We start from the raw sequence: 17,722 nt of genomic DNA on the forward strand, positions 1-17,722 counted from the left end.
ATTACACTGGTTACTTTGATGATGAGGATGATAAGATACAATCATCACCAAGTAACTTGGAATCAGGCTTGTCAATGTTGAAGATCTCAGACTAGCTTCAAATTCAGGCTCAAATTTGTAGCTTCAGGGTCCTGTTGTTGTGCAAATGCCTTTTTTTTACCTCTGTTACGTTTATATTTTTGAATAAAATTAAAACGGTTTATACTTCTCTACTGGTTGGTGATGTTTCTGCATTTACAAGACAAACAATAAGACATGTCAATAAAGATTTTTAATATCTACACATAATAGGTAATGTTTGAAGATATACGCTGAACTTTGAACATACAACCAATAAGAAAACACAAAAATGGTTTCAAGAATGTGGATACTACTAAACTATTATATGAAAACACAATTATTTACATTGTCATTTATGAAAACAATATTTACAAATTACCATCACCATTTACATTTCACATTTACTTAATTATTTAAATAGGCACATTTTGCCAGTCCATTATTTTCTCCTGGTAATTCAGCTTTGCCAATAAGTTTCTCTTGAAATTCGGGAATGCATGATACTGCCTGCCTGGGTGATTTTTGTTGGGAAAGTTGTGTCTCCCTGAAAACGTTTACCAGTGTTAAAACGTCCTGTTCTTGGGCCACATGATGAATGCCAGCCGGCCTTGTCAGCTCCAGCTCTGTGTCCGTTTTGTCCATTATCTCTTTGACGATGCCAATGGACCTACTGATTCTGGCTGCTGACATTTCTGACATGTTTGGTCCCAATCCTCTCATAAATGATTTGAGAAAATTGTTTAGGTGTTCCAGGTGGAGGTCAAGTGGATGGAAAATGGGTGACAACCTGAAATATAAGTGAACACATTAGTGTGAAGAATTACAGTATAGCCTAATAAGTATAACGTGCATTGACAATACATTGGAAAATACAGACTGTTAAATATGGTGACACCAGATGCAATTGCTGAGCAGGTCAGAGAAACACTGCCCACCCCCCACAGAGGTGCAGAGCACAGAAGTGGGGGTTGGATAACATGCTAGTCGATTACAAAATGAAGTTTCTACATATTGACAAAGTGACAGAGGCCAACTTACACATCAGGTACAAGTTTATCCTGGTAACATTTGCTCACACTACACTGAAATTCGGGCTGGCTTCCAGAATACTAGGCATGTCAAAATATGACTAGATGATTTAATCATAGATAGATTTCACGGAAATGAGGAGTGTGGGAATGCACAGTGTTTATCACATTGGACAATAATCACGACTCACTATTAACTCATGTGAAACGTGGCAATCGAGGTTAATCTCATAGTCATATCATAAGAAGTAGAAATGTATTAACAAGCTTACCTCTGTAATGCTTCTTCGCTTTTTTGTACCGGTTGGAGTTGACGGATTGGGGCAGAACTTCTTCAGAGTCCGGGGCGTCTTGGAAGGAGTAGGCTACCGGTCTCTTTTCTCTGATGCCTCAGATGAACACGGTTCTTCAGGCTGGTCTCCTTCGTCTTCTGCCCATTTTTTAAACACGGGCATGTCGCGTTCCAACCGTGTTATAACGTTCTGACAGGACCGACAAATGCGATGCGATTTGTTTGCAGTGTTGTGGATAACTTGATCGTATATGCATTCACCTTTACAGTTTCTCTCAAAATTTAGGTTCGTGTGTTGAAGAACACCAAGTATCCTTACATTATTTTTACAACACCTGCGAATATTGCTCACATCTTTTTCTTCTACTTCCAGCGTGCAGTTGAGTTCTGTTGACATCATAGACAGTAAAAGAAATGGACGAACAGACTCCGTCGTTTTCAATGGGAGGGCACTGAGTCAAATAGAACGATTTTTCAGTTGGTCCCCCCAGTACTGCGCAGACTCACACTTAACTTCGTGACGTTAGCCATCGAACTGAATCTTGTAACTCATATGATAGATACACAGAAATTCTTCTCACACTTCCTTCGCCTTCAAAGTCATCAAAGTTAAACATTTATTTATGTATTATTATTAATATCATTCTCACCAAGTCGTGTTAATGTTGAAGCTACCCCATACATGATCATCTTCAAAAACAGTCATGCTAAAACATAACAAAAAAGTTATAGCCTTGAAGCTAATCTTCTTTCCACTTTTCCGACCTACGGTCAATCCATCGAAAACCTCTGAAATGATTAGTGCCGTTTTAAAAAAAATTAGGTTTACTTTTTTATTATTATAAGGTTTCCTCTGTGTAATGCTTTACCTTAACATACGGTCGTGTATGCTAGGTTTTGCTTATGAGTTACCGTCACAGTAAGGTGGACTGAGCTTCTTATCCAAACAATACGGTTATCTCCCTACGGCGCGAAAGAGAGATTACGTCAAAGCTAGCTTCCCTCCAACCGAACAAGCTAACCATTCTTCTTACGGGTAACCAACGTTACGGACGAGGTAATGGAGTCTGTTTTGCCTTTGTAGTGTTTATGTAGATTACACAGAAGCTACAATATCGGCACAGGATATATGTTATATGAAGTTATGGTATTTCAAAAAAATCCTAGAATGAATAGACTTCTATGGGAGTTAGCAGAGAGGTGGTCCCTCCAGCCTACGTCGATTCTTCTACTTCCGGGAATTCGCCTGCCCCCTTGGTTGACATCAACTATGCGTCGCTTAACATACGTCACACACTCCGTTGCTCTGATTGGTTGTAGGTCTATCCAATTGAGTGCAGAGGCATTTTCTTTCCTGGTTCGTTTGAAACATGCCCCATAATCACAGCTCAATGGAGCAGTATCAGACTCAAATTATGACTAGAATTGAGTATGACTACGTCAGGCTAATTTAACGCAACTCTGGACATCATAATCAGTCGGCTCTCCCAAAGATTTGCAAGTATGCGGGAAACTTGTCATGTGTTTGAGTCTTTACGTCCTATGACCCTTCAACTCGCAGGTGATGATGAACTAAGGCAAGACGTTTGTCAGACCATTATAGCAGGGACATTGCACCGACATTCCCAACACAACTCCTCTCATTCAGGTCTTGCTTTAAAGCAGAGATCAGAAGTCATCTATTTTTCAACTTGCCAAAATGCTGCGGTAGATTATGACAGTGTAACATCCACATTCGGGGAAGTGTGTACTGCTCTCATGTTGTTTCTGACATTGCCTGTGACTGTGGCAACAGCTGAGCGATCTTTTTCCAAACTCAAACTTATTAAGACCTATCTAAGGAGCAGCATGGGGCAGGAGAGGCTCAGTGGGTTAGCTATCCTGTCCATTGAAAATACGAGAGCCAGAGCATTAAATATTGGGAATATCGACGATTTTGCACAACGAAAGGCTCGTAAGATGGCCTTCTTCTAATGGCCTAATTCACGCATATTGGGGATTGTATGCATATGAATGATTTTATTTGGTTTCTACACGGTTAAATAAGTTAGGCTACATTAAGTTTTGTTTCTGCGCAGTGCAAGTTTATAAGCAAGCAATCTACGCTTGCAGTTTCAGCAGAGGGTTGAAGAGGCGCATTGAGTGTTCCCATAATTCCATGCGAGTTGATGTTAATGCAGTAATATTAGATTACCCTGGCCTGCAGGCTGTTAATAAAATTATTTTTCAATGTTTTCACATGTAATGGATCCTATGTAGTCGTGTGTTTTTTGAAATTGTAATCTGTAACTACTAAACTACTTCGGTGCATCAGGCCCTTTGCGTAAACAATTGAAGTCACCCTTAATGTGTATTGCATGTATCAGAGCTAACTCATCCTGGGCCAAATTAGGTATGGGGCCCGCATAGCGCTCTCGCACCTGGGCCCACCATTGGTTTGTTACGCCACTGGTCTATTCTAAGGTGAAGTCCACATATATAGACTTGATAGGCCCGCAAAACACTGCCGGAACTTTAAGAACGGACGATATTTTGTGTTCCGAACCGGTTCAGGACCGATATGTTGGTGGCGGAACGCATGCAAGAACAAAAACGTTAAACATAGGCCTACCTGAACCGTTCGGAACAGAACGGTTGTAAAATAATTTCGTTTTCAACCCCTGCTACAAAGTAGTCTCCGGTTCTGCTCCCACCTACTTGAATGCCCTCATACAGACATACACTACCACCAGACAGCTGCGCTCCTCAGACGAACGACATCTAGCTCTACCACCGGTACGCTCAGGCCAAACCAAACTTTTCTCATCTGTTGTTCCTCGCTGGTGGAACACACTGCCAGTTCCTACAAGGGCAGGGACATCCTTCTTCATTTTCAAAAAACTCCTGAAGACCCAGCTCTTTAGAGAACATCTCCTCTCATAGCACCACTCACAACAAGTCTTGCTGATCCTAGCACTCACCAGCCGTCTTGATCTGAGACGTAACAGCACTCACCGATGCACTTATTCTTACTGTACTCTACTGTTTCTAAACTGTTCTTTAAATTGTCCTAAAATTGTTGAGAATCGCTTTAAAACTTAAAATTGTTACCATGTTGTAAGTCGCTTTGGCTAAAAATGTCAGCCGAATGTAATGTAATGTAATGTAATGTAATGTAGTATGTGAGCCAGGCCAGTCTCCCAAGGGCCAGTGGAGAAGACCTGATGGAGGAACTGAAAAAGGAAAAACTTCTGAGAAGAACAGCAGAGAGGGCGGTTTTACAGCAGAAAAAGAAATATTCAGTGTTAAGGCAGAGGAACAGTTTAACGATTTAAAACAAAAGATCAAATTCAAGCAATTGGACGAAAGCACAAAGGTGGCATACGTTGGGGGAATGAAACAATAAAGAAAGCGATTAAAATCAGATTCACTGCAGGCACAACAGGATACAAAACGTTACAAGACCTAAACATACCCTTACCAGATATCAAAACAATTCAAAGCAGGATGCAGCATGTTAAACTGGAGCCAGGAGTCTTACAGGAGGTGTTTGAAATGCTAAAGCTTAAAACAGGTGGCATGAACCACAAGTGTGGAGCTGCACATGGGAACCGGGAAGCTCTTTGGTGATATCACACTGCCTGGGCACAAAGGCCGTGCAACTCATGCCTGCATATTCATGCTGGCAGGACTTACCACACGCTGGAAGCAGATTGTAGCATACCACTACAGTGGTAATTCCACAGATGGGGCAGTGTACCAGCCAATTTTTGTTGCCATAGTGGAAGCTGCAGCCTCTGTAGGACTTCACATCTGTAATGTCACAACAGACATGGGGAGCCCCAACAGGGCGATGTGGAAGTCCTTTGGGGTGGACTACAACCACACATGGGTGCCACATCCTGTCCAGTAACACCAGAGGTTGTACTTCATGCCAGATGTACCACATCTGGTGAAGAACTTGAAAAGTGCCCTTGTCCGTGGACAGATCATCACCATTCCGCAAGATGTGGTTGACAAGGAGAGGCTACCATCCAATGAGGTGTGTATCGGTCGATTACAAGACCTAGTGACCTATGAGGAGGGCAAGGCTTTGAAATTGGTGCCAAATCTCTCCAGAAACATTCTGCAGCCTAGTCATTTTGAGAAAATGAAGGTAAGCTCTGCCATGCATGACTTTAGCAAAGCGACCAGTGCTGGCCTGAAGTACCTGGTTCAGGAGGAGCAACGGCCACAGTCTTACCTCACAACATCTTGGTTCCTTGAGAAGGTAGACCACTGGTTCGACCTTATGTCCTCCCGCCATGTTGTAATGGCCCTGAGCGAATTGAAAAAGGATGAGTATGAGAAAGCTACCAACTTCCTTCGGGACACCATCCATCTTTTTTGTGGACTGAAGATTGGTCTCAAGGGCAGCTGGAAACCAGTTCAAACTGGAGTGGTGATGGCTACAACCACTATACTGGAAGTACAGTCAGATATGTTACGCCAGGGCCACAAGTTCATTCTTACCAGTAGGTTCACACAGGACTGCCTGGAGAACATGTTCAGCTGCATCAGACAGAGGAATCCTGTCCCAACACCAGTGGAGTTCCACCATGCACTGTGGGCAGTCACAGTTGGCCAGTTCCTCTTGACGGTCCAAACAGGAAGCTACCAGGAGGATGGCTGTGAACACTTGGCAGACTTCCTGGACATCAAGGACACCATCTGCAGTCCTGGTCTGAGGCTGGAGGAACTGATAGACCCAGCAACGCCTGCAACAGCAACGCCTGCAACAGCAACACCTGCAACAACTGCCTTAACCAAAACAGATGCCTGTGTATTATATCATCTGGCAATGATGGTGCTACTAGCAAATGTAGTGAACTACTACAACTGAAGGAGTTCAAGAGAGGTGCCCTTTACCGTCCATCACAAGAGGCCTTTGATCTCACCAGCAAAGTGGAGCAGTTGTTCCGGGCAAGGACGACCGATTCCCTTATGGAGTCAGCCAATGCAGTGGCACTACTACAGAGAGAGGCCATGGTCCTGCACAGCACACTGCCTTCATGCCATGACCTAAAACAAAAAACTCTCAACACATACATCAGGCTGAGGCTTCATATTGAAGCAAAATCGATTAGGGTTAGGGTTAGAACAAAAAGCGACAGGATGATAACCATCTTGGAAGCAAGAGTTAAAGCAAAAAGGCAAGGAAGACTCAAAATCCTTCCGCGCCTAAACCAATGCCTCCCACCTTGCTTGTTGCCATGGAAGTACTTGGCCTGCCCTTTCCAGTCTCAGCTTCAGGGAGTCTTGTTGCTCCAGCAGCCTCTAGCAGCCTATTCCTCACTCCAACCACCACTCAATCACTCCAATAACCACTTGTCAACCCGGTCCCTGCCGGAGACAAAACCAGGGCTGAGAAAACTGACACGTTTGTGTCATGAGGTACCTGCTGTACATGTGTTGGTCACTAAACATCTTTATTAGAAATAATCACCAATTAGATCTGATGTGTTAATTTCATTAAGTCTCTTACCCAATTATATTTTGTAATTGTTTAATAAATGTATGCAATTGTACAAATCTACAAAACGTTTTATGCATTTCTTTTGCCAGTACATTACATTTGGCTAACGCATTTTTAACCAAAGCGACTAACAACTTGGTAAACAGTTTTAAAGCAATTCTCTCAACAACTCTAGGACAATTAAAAAAAGGCGTAGTACAATAAGAATAAGTGCATCAGTGAGTGCTGTTTTTAAATATATCATATTTGATTACTAACATTCAGTGCTGTAGTCTACATGACACGCAGGAATGCACAGTACACCCACTTAAAAAGCATCACCATCTCAGTATACCCACTTAAAATAGACAAGGGTACATATTAACATTTGGGGTTGATTAAAGTATACCCACTACAGTTAACAAGACTACATATCACAGTATACCCACTACAGCTAACTAGACTACATCATTGCTAACATTGTTCTGATTCTATGGATAGACCAAATCTGTGCCCAGGGATGGGCAGTATTTCTAATTCATGTATTTCAAATACAAAATACTATTTTGTAATTTGTATTTTATTTAGATGATGAAAATGCCTCCATATTTTGTATCGAAATACTTCAGTGTTGTGTATTTTTGTATTTTCAAAATACTGTAAAATACGTTCTGTGAAACACTGTGATGACATCTATCTAACTACTGTATCTATAAAGCACAAAATCACTGTCTCTGTCTGTCTGTGGACAGACTGTCTGATCTTATAAAGCACAAAATCTCTGTCTCTGCCCTCGCATGGTCAAGCCTTAAGTCAACTCACAGCAAGGCTGAGCTAGAGTCACTTCATTTTTTAGAGGACCAGGGAAGGACTTGCCATCCTTGGACCAGTATCCCCTCATCAAAAACCTCAATACCATCATTCCATCTTCTGCTCCAGTAGAGCGTTTATTTTCCTTTGCTGGACTGATTAGGGGCAGCCGTGGCCTACTGGTTAGCGCTTTGGACTTGCCGGTTCGAACCCTGACCAGTAGGCCATGGCTGAAGTGCCCTTGAGCAAGGCACCTAACCCCTCACTGCTCCCCGAGCGCCACTGTTGTTGCAGGCAGCTCACTGCGCCGGGATTAGTGTGTGCTTCGCCTCACTCTGTGTTCACTGTGTACTGAGTGTGTTTCACTAATTCACGGATTGGGATAAATGCAGAGACCAAATTTCCCTCACGGGATCAAGAGTATATATACCATATGCGTCATCTGAATGCAACACTGTTTGAGAAGTTAGTTGTGCTTAAAGGCATCAACTGAGGAGACACCACTAGCTAAGGTTACACACACTCCTTTGCTCACTCAAGGACAGCACAAGGACTTGAGTTCACAAGCTTAGATCGCACTTGAGTTTGCTATTTCCTTTCTTTTTTCTGTTTTACAGTTTTTTTCTAGACTTTAAATTTGTCTATGTTCTCTGATCTGTGAAATATTTCAGGGCTACGGTGACTTGACAAGATACTTTCCTACCTCAAACAAGAAAAAATCCAACCTCTTGCACATTTTAAATAAGAAATGATTGATAATGTCATAATTATTGGCTTCTTAATGGCTTAACTGATTGGATGGTATTAATGTGACAACCTGATTTTTTATTTTTACTTTTTTTGTATTTATATTGATAGAGGTTGTGCACACACCAGTTTCAGGTGTATACAAAATGATTCAACTGTGATGAAACTCACCATAAGTGTGGTAGTGATGGTGTTAAATAACTTAAAAGGTTAAAATGCTACTAGTTTCATAATTTCTATATAAATCATCCATTTGAATTGTTTGTTTTTGAGTTATTGTCACTGATTTATAGTGGGCAATCTATTACACCAATAGAGTAAATAAGTATAAGGAAGGCTTCCTTGAGTTACCGAACATTTCTTAGGGCAGAGGTTTATATTGGGATGTCAAACATGAGGGGTCAGCATATCTAATCTGTTGACTGATTATGGAAGGAGTCTCTTGATTTCAGATGTTTTTTCAGGTAGTAAGTATACAAGTGAAGGGATAGACGAAAAAGGCTTTTAAAAAGAAGTATTTTGTAGTATTTTGAAAATACAAAAATACAGTATTTTATTTTGATACATTTTTGGCTGCTGTATTTTGTAGATTATTTTGATAGGTGGGTATTTGAAGGTGGGTATTTGGTATTTTATTTGGAAATACCTTTTGATGTATTTGTGCCCATCCCTGTCTGTGCCCTTAGAGCATTGTTAACCTGACTACACTTCACAGTTATCCATACAAGATAAAAAAAATACATACTGTATATCCTAATTACAAGGGCCACTAACCTAATGAAAGCCAATGTCCTCTTGTCATGTCACTTTCAGCATCTGCAAAGTTATTGCAATGAAAATGATTCCTTCAAGAAGAATTATTCCTTCCTTCTGATATAGACCTCAGAAATGTACATTCAAATGTAGAATAAATTGACTGCAACCTGACATCCAACAACAGCAGTTGAAGCCAAAAAGTGGTACTGAACTGCACACACGCCACTGTCCCACGGCCACGCTCTTGTCTCGTGCCACTGTCCCGGGTTGGAACAGTGGTAGTGGCCAGGGGCTCAGCTACCCATTTTTTGAAGGGTATGCAACAACAAATTGGCGCCCCCCCCCCCCCCCCCCCCCCCCCCCACACACACTTTGGTCAAGAAGTGTCTGCTAATTGTAATGTAATGTAAATGGTGCATTGTCACTTTAAGAGAGTCTAAACGGTTCTCATAATGTCCTTTTGCCAGCTGTTGCTCACAAAGGATAAGGCTGATCTAACTCTAGCCTTTGTTTGCCACATTATCAGCACAATATTAAGCTATTAATATTAGGATTGTTAGGAAATGGAAACATGTAATGAGTTGTTGCTAACGTGACATTTCTGTTTGCAGTTTGCCATTAAAAGTTCAGTATGAGCATGGTAGCCACCTAGCTATCTTAATGGAATAGGTTATGTTTCAATCAGCATATGCTTAGCAAACGCTAGTTAGTCTGTTAACATGAATATTTGCAAGCCTCCAACGTCACACTTTAAATCCTACCTGTTGCTTTTCACCATCCACTTATTTTATGTTTACCCCCCGACAGCTGTATCCATCTTTTTCCATACACGAAAACTCACTACTCGTAGGCCTACCTGCTCACTCAGCGCTCACGGCGCCCCCACTCCCTTTTCTATGTCAAAATTCTATGATAGAATCTTATGAGATAGGGCGCCTACTCTAGCCTGTTTGTCCTCTAAAATGTTATTTAACATTGAGGAAATGCAGAAATGATTTAGAAACGTACAACAGTAGCTACATATAGAATATACCAAATATATTATTATTATTATTATTATTATTATTATTATTTTTACCATCGCTTTGGCGCCCCCACGGTGATGCGCCCCTATGAGCCGCATATAGCGCATAGCCTACCCACTTTTTGCGCCACTGCTAGTGGCACAGGACAGGACAGGACAGTGTAGGCAAGTGACAGAAGGCAGGGGGGTGACACGTGTACAGTACAGTACAGTTTTTGGTGGGGGGGTGCTACCACATAAACCGAAAATTCTCAGGACAGCAGCATGTGTCCAAATTTCAATCTTAAACGTTCTATTTAATCATAAACTATCTGAAAACAGGGCTTTTAAGTGTAAAATACCGAACTTGTCCTTTAAAACACCAATAAAAAAATAAATAAAATAAAAACTTCTTGTTAATGCAAAGTTATGTTTATTCTTGCACTGTTCTGCCCTCCTGCAAACATACATGTACTCATTCACACACAAAATATTTCAAATAGGCACATACAAAAACATACCATACATGGGCAGTACAATTAACATGAAGAGAACAAAATTGCTTAAAAAGAGGAAAAGATGAAGTACAATTTGGTATTATCGATTCCATATGAAGAACTATGACATTAGTATTGGATACAACACTTCCTGGTGCTGTCTCCAATTCAATAGCATTTTAGTGTTACTCTGCAATGATTGCACACCACAGAAAGTCAACATGACATCTATCATATCCTCACCTGTTTCCTTATGCCTACATAATTATTCCTACATGGTATTGCTGACATGTTAGAGAGCTGGTGAAAATGGTCTCAAAAAGCAGGTTAACAGAAGACTAGCTGCTCATGTTATGATATTTCTAGAAAAGCAGGATGAGCCCTATGATTTGTAACTGAAGCTGTAGCGCTCCCTAGTGGTCTCTATACGACACTGCATATGGCAGAATCTACATACACAAATGTACACAAATTCTCTGACCAAGTATAATGTTCCACATTACTATGGTTGCTACATGGAGACAAACGTACCACAGATATTTAGTCATATCCAGAGTCTACAGTATGAAAATACCTTGGGCATTATCAGACACATTTCACATTATATGTTAGTTGTGTGCAGCATTTGAAATCATGTTGCAGTAGAACAAACTGAGCAGTGAGCAAGATCTAGTTTAGTTTTTGCCAATTGCTTACACTTTTAGCATAATTTGTCAAAACTCTACACACGAGCCAAAATGCATGGCCTGTGAAAAAATGTTTTAAACCTTGCAACATTATCCAATATGATGGCTGAATCAATTAGGTTGACATCACCAGTTGGCATATCTCCATTTCAAAGATAGGCCTACCTGATTTTTGAAAATCAGACATACTGTTGTAAGTTAAGACAGTAGGACAGTACCATGTGTCTTTGTCTGCACCTCGACTCCTCTATTGCCACCAACTGGTCAAAGGTGGACTTGGGCATGTTAGCTCAAGCTATTATCCTGGAGAGGAAAAGAAGCAGAGGCAAGCCTGGGAAGCAGTAAGACACACCAACACCAAATTGTATGTTCACAATCTTCAAAGTTTAATATAAAGTTTGTATACAAATACTGTATATTACAGGTCATGACAGCTTTTACTACTGGCCTCAAGCCTAGGGGAACCTGGGCTAGCACAAACCAGTTTCTTTACACTTAAAAGTAACAAAAGAACAAAGAAAGGCAGGTGTTAAGGCATGGAGACAATGGAGTTCAATGTATTAAAGATAAATATAAATATAATAAATGCATTAAAATGGTAATTTCCTATACCGATGTATCCCAGTCATCTCAGGATAAATAAAGGCAGGTCTCAATTAAAATCTATTCACAAAGCTGATGAGGCCAACTTTTAGTAAGAAAAAATGACAATCCCTGAGATAACACAAGAGCTCCGTTGCTATGGTTGACTTAATTTTTCATGCCTGAGCTTGCTTGCAGTTTAAACATACTGGTTTAAAAACCTTTAGAAACATGTATTTAATTCAGACTGCAAATCATTTCGCGACCCCTCCCATACTTTTGGCGACCCCCAGTTTAAGAACCACTGCACTAGGGTAGTATATTCAAGCTCCTCAACATTGCACATCTTCATTTGTGGAATCAAACAAATAAAATACAATGAAGGCACTGTATAAAGCATTTCTTCCATTTCTACATAAACAAAAACAAGATGTGCATAAAGCGAAAAGGAAAGGAAAGTGCATTACAAGGAAGTCTGTACAAGTTGATTACCAAGCTCTCCTCCTTTAGTGTCAGAAGTGTGTGCTCCATTCGGTAATTAACTTGTATGGACTCAGTGGTGGCGGCACACTGTCAAGCTTATTGTCGACAATTTCTGGATTTACAAACAAACAGACATACAAACAAAACAACAAGCAGCTCTGAAGCAGCCAATCCAGTCTAACGAGTCAGCAAATCGTATCTTGATGGACGGGCGAGTTCGCACTTAGTGTTTAGGACAGTAAGGACGGCTATTAACTAGTAGCACTAGAAGGGGCTATCTGTTTCCGGATCCCGCCCCTGCTCTCGCTCCCATACGCTTCATCTCACTCTCCACTGTCCTATCATTAAAGGCATAACCCCCCCCCCCCAAAAAAAAAAAAAAAAATGGACAGAGCCAATCTGTAAGACTCTGATAGAGACAAGTGAAGCCAATTTGAATCCTCCCATTGAAGCCTCAGAGAGGCTTATTCTTAATCAGATAATATGGTAACTTCTCTCCTCTGCTACTAAAAGTCGCATGCAGAAAAAAGTTTAGTATGGAGCCGTAAAGTGAGACACAAGGTTATTAAGCCTATACAATGCATTTCTCTGAAAATAAAAAACGCTATAAAATGCTTCAGATGTAAAGCTATTTGATGTCACAGTGACACCAAAATCAACTGGGGTCAAAGGAATGTTACAAAGGAATGACTAACTGGTCATCTATTAGCATCAGAGCTTCCCATAGGGGGTACGCTTTCCGAACATTCTCCTACCCCCTTGGCTCTACCATGTCCGCCCGGCTTGGTTTTTCGAGGCTCCTGTTGCTCTAAGCTGCTGGTGTTGAGACGAGTCCTTGAGGGCAAGCAGACCAAAAGTGTTTGTTAGTATAGACCCTTTCAACAAGGTAAACAAAAACAATGCTTGAACATTCTATTTGGGCCCCAATCTACTTCCTCTGCATTAAGATAACATATGGAATGTTGAAAAGGAAGCCTTGTAGGGGCCAACTATGATGCTGATAATGGAACTCTCTTGAAAGGGTCCATATCAAAATATGTGTGCCCATACTATATTTCCTGATAAGCTTCTGTATTGAGAAGTCTTGAATAATATAATTTAATCTTATGTTATGGCCTGTACACCTGTTCCATCTCTATGACTTACCTGATGTTTCACGTTTAAAATAACCACCACCACCACCAGTCCACCTATAGCAGGGATCAGCCAATAGTGATGTCTTGACTTGTCCTTGTCTGTAATAATAATAATAAGCATGCATCGATGGGTCATTAATGTGTCATTAAAAAGTATGTGATAACATTAACTGTGATAATATTTTACATTGGATAACAGTTAGATCCGGGTCAAACTATTGATTAATATCTTATTGGACAAGAGGCATTCCTTCAGTGCCGATATCCAAGGACTTCCCCACTTGGCCTATTAAATTCTAATTATCAATCCCCATTTTGCACTATAAAAGATACCCCCACAGCTGTGGTTACCCATGACTTACAGCCAAATCACAGCCATGTGGATATCCTTTACCATATACTGTGATAACATTTCATATTTTATATCATACCAGGAAAGACAAAGGTGGCAGCCTGAGAAACTCCTCTGTCATCACTGAAAGTGCAGGTGTAGTTGCTACGGGTGGAGATGGTGACATTCAATTGGCTGTTGATGTAAATAAGCTGCTCTGAGGTAATGCTGATTGTGAGCTTGGTCTGGTCAGTTAACTTTTTCCCACATCCATCGGTCCAGGTGAAATGACCGAGGGGATACCCTTCAGCCTCACAGCGAAGGGTGTATACCCCACCACCCATGGAGACATTGCTTTTCTGGACTGGGTTCCATGGGGCTGTATAAAGTGGAAGAACACACAGCGAGCAGTGAATTAAAGTCCATGATAGCTAATTCTATGGTGCTCCAGTACTGCTGATAGCCTATTGTATGACACATCTTGCACAGGTACAGGTTTGTTTGAATGCATGTATGTATGGTGGCAAGATTCTTTGTCTACTCCAACCAAAAAGGTAATTTAGTGATGTCCAAATGAACCTCTGGCTTTCCAGCCCATTGATTCACCAATTACCTGAAGCCTCATTCAACAGTGTGCTTACTAGTGACACCTGCTGTGCAAAGAAATATATAGCTAAACAAAGCTTTGAAGGTGTGTCTATCAATTAAAACCAGGGTTCCCAATCAAGTCAAATGTAAAATTCTGTGATGGTACATTGAAATTACTAACCGACAGAGCACACACACACACACACACACACACACACTCACACACACATGGACATAAACAAATTTACACCATGAGCTGATTATTACACTCACACTCACATACTGTACATTTATCTACACAACAGACACAGACACAGACACACACACTGTTCCATCCCTACGAAGACACCTCCCAGAGATAGTGGGCTAAATTGCTATTAAATCTGCTTAGCATCGTGACCATGCTGTGCAAATTTGTTCAAAACTGCAGCATTAAAGTTAAAGTAAACTCTGCTAAGGTCTTATCACAACATAGTACATTGAGGAGACTAAACTAAGTTAAGTTACAGTATGCAATCAAGCAGTATCCCACGTTAGAATACTGTTTGGATGTCAAGTTTAGCATGCTTACTTGCAGCTGCTTGTATTTGTTGCTCATTTTATTGACTCTGAATGTTTGCAAAATCCCGATGTAAATGGAAAAGTGTTTTCCAAGACACAAAAGTGCTTGTCCAAAGGAGAAGTAAGAACCGTTATTTGAACTAACTACGTTATGAATTGCATCCACACATCAGCAGCCTTTGTTAATGTTAATTGCAAGGATTCTCACATGAACGTCTTAAAATGACAGGCACTCAATTAGACATACACTACTGAACTTTATTGAATGCTACCTCTGACTAAGAATGCATTACTTTGCACTTGTATAGTCTTTTATTTTGAAATCTTAAGAGCAATAAACATATATTGCAATGTTAAAGAATTCATGTTTTTTCATTCAGATATGTAAATAAACATGTATAAGTTGCTATTAGTGAATTAATTGGGAGATAATCGAATTGAACCGAAATCAAATCGGACTGAAAAAATGAATCGTTTGATTAATCGATGCATCAAAAAAAATAATCGCTAGATTAATCGTTTAAAAAATAATCGTTTATCCCAGCCCTACTGGTTAGATGTAAAACTGCATTTCGTTTTAGACTATTGGTATTTCATTTGTGCATTGGCAATATAGTTGAACATCATGAACTAAAGATGACTAAAATCTTGCATATGTAGAAGAAGAAACATTCACAAAAATCCATGGCATGACCTCTCTCTACTTGATAGCTGTTGAAAACTGCATGGCAATGACAGGGATGGTTTTGTTTTTTAGTAAGTAAATAAATAAATAAATGTAAAAATTATACCTTCTACTTTCCCCAAATACCTAGCCTACAGGTGTACATGACCTTTCATCAGTCCAGTTGCAATGGATGAACTGTGATGAACTGCGCTACTTTAGAGATTTTAAAGGTTTTATAACAATGCTACAAATGTTTTGGCTAGTGCTACAAATCTATTCACCTTCGCAGCGCCAGTAGGTTACTTGCTGTGCGGCCCGCACACACACACACAGGCATGCCAAACAAGCATACACCAAAGTTTTAAGAGTGGGGGATGGAGTAGAAGATGGATACAAATTGCTTAGTGTGCTTTATGTTCGCGGAACGGATGTACAGGACAGAGCGGCGGTCACTATGCGCTACATCTAGTTTAATTCCAAAGGCCAAGGGAACTTTATCAGGATGCATAGTATCCTGGATCCATGAAATAACTGGCCTTTAAAAATAAAAATCTGCCTGCTTCTATGGGAATTTAACATAGGGGTATGTATACTTATGGGCCCTGTTTTATTTGAGGAAGAACATTTATTTATATACGATACATTATTCATACACAAAAAAATGGTGTCCTTAAAGGTTGGATTTTCCTCTTTTTTTATTAAAGGTTGTATCAGCGATAGCGAGGATACGTCACTTCTGTTGATGTTCAAACAAAACAGAGAGTTAGCTCGCTACTCCCTCCCCCTCCCTCCCGTGCAATTAAAACTCTCCTAAATGCGCATCTCGTCGGTTATTGGTTGAAACATTTTATTTTGCCTTTGAGTGGGTTGCCAACCCTTGTTGGTAGCAATTGTTTTTGTGTACAGATCTCGGAGCCTAGGCTGCCTACAGAGACGCGGCTTTTTGACGGCCTGCTTATGGGGCAGACAGCTAAGGACAGGGGCAGACAGGATAGACGAATGTGATCATTTATATTTGGGCCTTGTTTTGGCCTGAAATCACTGATACAACCTTTAAGGCATTAAGATCAATTTCCAAAAGAGGATTTTTTTATTCCTCTTTTTAGTCAACTTCATCATGTGTATGTAAACTTATGAGCACCACTATATGTTTCCTTCCTCACAGAAATGTCCTTTTTCTTGCGTTTTGGCCTACCATCCTCACCAAACCCGCGCTCAGATTCATTCATCATACACTTCCTACTCCGTCACTTCTCACAAGCAACTCCTAACCATTCACAGTCCAGCAGTCCAACTCCCCACATGAACACTCGCAGTGGGAAAAACAACGTAATCATGGGGTGGTCCCTGATATTCCCAGGTGGCATGAACGGACCATGTCCGCACCCTGTCATGTAGCTCAGCTGTACAGTCGTGGTTACTGAGCATGTGCGCTGTTACAGGCGGAAATCAGACGCAAGCTATACACATTTTCTCAGAACTTGCTAGCTAAATTTCTTGCCAGTCCCTCCTCTATTAGCAAAAAAAATATTTCTTGCTGTTATTGTCTGGCATCCATGGGGTTTTTTGTTGTTTTAAGTTTATTTATTTTTTTGCTGAATCTTGTAGACATAGGCTATGCCTAGCGGAGGGTGCAATTGGGGCAATTTCATATGATACTGTTGCTTTAACTGTTGCTTGTTGTATTGCTTTAAGTCTGATATTTTATTTTATACTAGTATAGTTCAGACATATTCTAAGGGGGTGATAAAGTAGAAAACTTAGCAATATCACTTTTAAGCTGTGAGTGAGTGGCATAAAACAAGTTTCTTGTACAAAATAAAAAACTTTAACAATCACATTAGAATTGCATCCAAAACAATATAGTCAGTTGATGGATGATTGTATGCGCTTTATATAAGATGATCTTAACCATGATGTCAGCAGCATGGTATACCAACTTTTAAAATAAACAAGGCATATTATTGAAAACGTATTCCCAAGGGAGAAGAATTACTATTTTCTGATTGGCAGGCAGGGGCT

General features: G+C 40.5%; 1 long non-coding RNA gene across 1 annotated transcript; it reads right to left on the reverse strand.

Moving 5' to 3' along the window:
- Positions 1-253: 253 nt before the first annotated feature.
- On the reverse strand, positions 254-1,945 carry LOC143138421 (uncharacterized). The gene is made up of 2 exons (XR_012990203.1): positions 1,361-1,945; positions 254-847 (listed from the first exon to the last, which is right to left on the reverse strand). It is a non-coding gene; the product is annotated as an uncharacterized LOC143138421 (long non-coding RNA).
- Between the last annotated feature and the right edge of the window lie 15,777 nt (positions 1,946-17,722).

The sequence above is a fragment of the Alosa pseudoharengus genome, unplaced genomic scaffold (assembly GCF_046254945.1).
Source record: "Alosa pseudoharengus isolate Yale_2024_CS ecotype anadromous, Long Island Sound unplaced genomic scaffold, YU_APseudo_1.1 YU_APseudo_1.1_scf_21, whole genome shotgun sequence".
NCBI lineage: Eukaryota > Metazoa > Chordata > Actinopteri > Clupeiformes > Clupeidae > Alosa > Alosa pseudoharengus.